Here is a 5,048-nt window from a genome sequence, read left to right as displayed (position 1 = left end):
TTTTATGGTCTTCATTGTATTTAGGCTGCATCTCTCTCTCTCTCTCTCTCTCTCTCTCTCTCTCTCTCTCTCTCTCTCTCTCTCTCTCCTTTAAGCAGACCATGAGCCTAAAAAACTGATTTAGTCTCTAAAATTGGGGTAATTTTTTTTATATCATAAATCTAATTGTTAATGATCATCACGCTATTTAGGCATCCCCCCCCCCCCTCTTCTCTCTCTCTCTCTCTCTCTCTCTCTCTCTCTCTCTCTCTCTCTCAGTGGGTGATGAGCCTAGATAACTAATCTGTACCCCATTATAAGCCAAGTTTCAAAACCATTTTTCTTTTGGTTTAGGTCTATGATTTGTTTCTTATTAGTTTTTTTTCTTTTCCTCATTCGATCACTTGATATTCCTTTGTATCTTCATTAATGGAATCAGAGACATTTCCAGAGAATGTCGTTGGTGTGGATGATAGAGAGGTGTTGATGTGTAGAGCAATTTCCACCTCATTATTTTCTTCGCTTTTTCTTATTATTCTCCTCATTATCATTTTATTCGAATCTCTGATTAATTATTGTTTGAATATCAGTATTTATGGTTCCCTCCAATTCTTTACTCACAACCTTCAATTCTCGTCATATTCATCTTCGTCCTCCTTTCTTTCACTAGCATTATTATTTCTTTCTCTTTAGATTAAAGATTTCCTCATCATTTCTTATGCCATATGTCGTTAGCTTTTTTGCTGAGTCATTGCAAAAAACCAAAGTCTATTTCCTAATAGTGTTTCCTTCTTTGCTCGGTAGGATGACTGATGCACAGATGTTCCTTAGTATCAACAGAAGATGATGACGATCCCTGAGGCGACAACTAAACAGAAGAAGAAGAACTTCAATATCATCTGACCCTTTTGTTGTCAAACAAATGTCTCAAAATGTTGATCACCAAATTCTCATTCATAATCTGTCACTAAATGATTCAGGTTTAACTAACTTTTTTATAATGATTTGATTATAAAAAACCCTTTCAGATCATAAAGGTCATTTTTTATAGTAATATGATAATATATATATATATATATATATATATATATATATATATATATATATATATATATATATATATATATATATATATATATATATATATATATATATATATGATTCAATTGTTAGGGAACAATTAATATATTTTCACAAAAATCTATTGTTTTTGGAAACTTTTATTATGTTCATTCCACTGTTGGTTCTCTTTTCTTATGTATATTTTCAGAACTTTTCATTTGTTCAATCACTTCAATATGATTAATATTTTTAATTAACAAATTAGTGTATGACTTATATAATGACATATTCTTATCAAAATATTGCAAGTCTTGAATGTGTTAAGATTCACTCTAAACATTGTCCATCATCTATTCATGAAAACAAAATCTATTTAAGTGATCTTGACAGAGATGGTTGAGGTGATGGTAGGTAATATGTAATAGTGGAGCTCATCATGAATAAATCTGTGAATGATGAAAATTGTGTTTGCATCACCTTTCAATCTTTATTCATTTATAGTAATCTACATTGATATTGTCATATGATAAGTCCCTAATATTCCCTCAAAGTTCTGGACGGAATCTGTTCGAAGAAAATATTCAAGTACGTAGAGCAAAAGTTCTTCAGGAAAAAGTCTCTCTCTCTCTCTCTCTCTCTCTCTCTCTCTCCTCTCTCTCTCTCTCTCTCTCTCTCTCTCTCTCTCTCTCTCTCTCTCTCTCTCTCTCCTGGGAGATGAACAAAGATAATATCCTTACAAAGTCCTTCAAAGCGACAAACACAGGCAAAAAAAAAAAAAAAAAGAATATCTCAATACCAGTCCGACAGGTGAGTTCTTTGTAAATCTATTGTTCTGTATATGATTAGTTTAACATTAAAGTAAACTTTTCAGAAGTAAATCTAATTTTATGAAGTTATATATTGAAATGGATCTGCTTTGCTGCTCAAGAATAATATCATTATTGTTAATCAATTTATTTCTCCATTCAATAATCAAAGTAAAGGGACATCACACAGAGCTGTTTTTGCAGAGATTCCGTCTTTAGTAAAACACTTGGAATTTGTAATGCCCTCATATACTGATGCTATTTTCAATTGCAGATCAGATGAAGTGGTAGAACAAAACACTGACTGACTGAATGACTGATTGACTGACTGGTGCACAGGGAGATGGTTAATCGTCATCTGCTGGACCTAAGATAAGCTGATATGTTAGACCAGCGTCTGTCAGACCCCTTGAGTCAACATCTGATCAGAAGAGAAGGAGCACAGAGCTGAAGGACATTGGATAAGAGAAACATAGGATGATGTAGGATTTTTAGGGTAAGAATTTTGAGTTATTTCTTTTTAATGAATTGTATAAAATGGATATGATAAGGAGTTACTACTTTTAAAGAATTGAATGAAAGAGTAATATTTGTAGTTACTACTCCTATTGAAATGAACAGAAAGAGTAATATTTCAAGTAATATTCCTAATACAATTAATGAGAAGAGTAACGTTAACATTCATTATCTATATTCTTATTGAATAGAAATCTAAAATAAATTTATACAATTAGACTTATTTTAAAACTCTGCACATTCGGGTACTTTTTTCCACATTAAGCTATATCAAATTTGATTGTGTTCAAAGTATTTTGTTTTATATATCTGCATGAAATAGACAAATGTAGAATACATCAGGTGATTCTCTCTTCTTCTCATACAGACAGACAGAAAGAATGAGAGGGAGGAACACAGGAGTAATTATGACCAAATGTCTACAATAATTGCAGATTGTGGTTCCTTTTTCTGTTTGGTCTTTAATTAGTTACTTTTCACAAGGACAAGTAAACATTGTTTCTGGGTTTTCAGACAATTCAATATCATTTTTAGATAACAATAGCAAAAGGTAACTAATTATAATAATATGAAGGTATTGTATTTATTTAATCTATTTAGCACTGATCCTTAAGCAAGAGGCAGTTAATAGTTTTGTTTTCCGAAGTATAATTTTGTAAGTTTTTATATTCTCCTTTTAATGCTTGCATCAGCTAGTCCTTCCTTGAAAGTCCTGAGCTACACCTTACCCAGGGTTTCAGAGGACAGGACCGACAAGGGAACCTCCAAACGAGGCCTTGCGGAACTGTGTGAATGATTTACTCACTCTGACTATGGCGGCTCTCCTCATCTAGGGCTTTTACTTTGGAGGATGGGCACTCTGCATCCATCAAGCACATGAGCGGGAGGGACAAGTTTCTATTAATGATTTTGCAGACATTATCTGCATTCTGGAACCAGAATCTGACATCAGGGTGCAGCTCCCAGAAAGGTCTACATTGCATATCTCGGATTGATGGCGGTAAGTACCAGAAGCAGTTGTTCCTTAACTTTGGTCTTCTTTAGAGTCATCTTCCTCTTCTTTGTATAGAGTGTCTTGTCTACAACTCCTTTATTTTACCATTTTTTATAATCAGTAATTGGTGAAGGCAAAATTATATTCATCAGAAGTAAATAAGTTTCGATAAACTTACCTGTTAAGTGTCTTATGTGTAACTTCAATCCTGCATAAAATTATATTCAATATTTAATCTATCTGCTTTGCCACTACACAATCTTATTAATTTAGTTGATCAATCTTGTTTGGCAATTTAGGATCAGCAAGGTTTCTGTTGCAGAAATTTTATCTTTTGCAATGCGCTTGAACTCTGTGATTGATGCTGTTTCCTTTCACAGATCAGATGTACTGGAAAAAAGGTGATTGACTGACTGGGTGAATAACTGATACACTGGGATATTGTTCATCGTCATCTGTTGGACTCAAGAGAAACTGACCTGTTAGACCAGCGTCAGTCAAAACCCCTGAGTCAACTTCTGGTGAGAAGAGAATGAACATATAATTGTGGCGGACATTGTAGAAGAAAAAAAAGTTGAGGTACGATTATAAGGAAATACTTTGGAGTCACTACACCAAATGAATTGAAAGAGAAAAATAAAACTTGCATTGATTGCTAATGAAGAATTGAATGCAAAGAATAACAAAGTTTTCTTTTGGAATTTTTTTTTTAAAGTTTTCTATAGCCATTATTATCATTACCATTATTGTTATCATTACTGTTATTCTTGATGAAGAATATCTTTTTGGAGAATCTACTACATTAGGATAATTTTAGAACCTTTTTATATTTCTTGTTCTTAATTTTATATTAATTTTTACTATTTTTCTTTTAGTTGGAAGTATAAGTTAATCTCTTCATCAAATCAGCAGAAAAAAGGGGAAGGAAGTTGGATGTCTCACTTTTGCAGTAAAGATAGACAGACAGACAGACACACACACACACAGACAGACAGACAGGTATGCAGAGAGGAACACATAAGTAATTATTAAAAAAAATTCCATTCCGCTCTTTCTCCAAATGTCTACAAATAATTGCAACTTGAAGTGTTTTATCTGTTTTGTCCTAAATCAATCTGTTGTTTCTGCTTCAGAGACAAAAATAAACATTAATTTAGGGTTTCAAACATTCAACTTTAGTCTTTGGAAAATCACCAAAAATTAACTATTTCTAATAGGTTCAGTATATGGATTTTATTAAATTGGTTTGTCTTCAGTCATTAAGCTAGATGTATTTAACATATATTCTATAAAAAAGTTTAGTTTTATGTTTATTGTATGTTTTCAGGAGAATTACTTGATGAATTTCTCTTTGGAAATTCGTCCATTTCCTACAATGGCGCTTGCATCAGCCTTCTGGTGAGAGGTCGATCTAATAGGTCAACTTTTTTCTGGGATTTTTTCAGGAGTCTGGGCAGTCTGCATCCAGCCAGTACTTGGGCAGCAGTGGAGACAGTTTTCCTTGAGGGATTTTGGGACATCTTTACTCTGAGCTGCAAAACTGCAAATGACTGTGCATGGCTGGAAGAGCCAGGCAATCTGCTAGAACAAGAGACATTATCTGCATTCTAGAAATAGATGATGACATCCGGGAGCAACACTAAGATAGGTCACCTCCCAATGTCTTCATTCCTTTACTTCTTAGATTATAT

The sequence above is a fragment of the Palaemon carinicauda genome, chromosome 34, assembly GCF_036898095.1.
Source record: "Palaemon carinicauda isolate YSFRI2023 chromosome 34, ASM3689809v2, whole genome shotgun sequence".
NCBI classification, from domain to species: domain Eukaryota; kingdom Metazoa; phylum Arthropoda; class Malacostraca; order Decapoda; family Palaemonidae; genus Palaemon; species Palaemon carinicauda.
The sequence above is the reverse complement of the archived record's forward strand: the minus strand, read 5'-3'. Positions refer to the sequence as shown.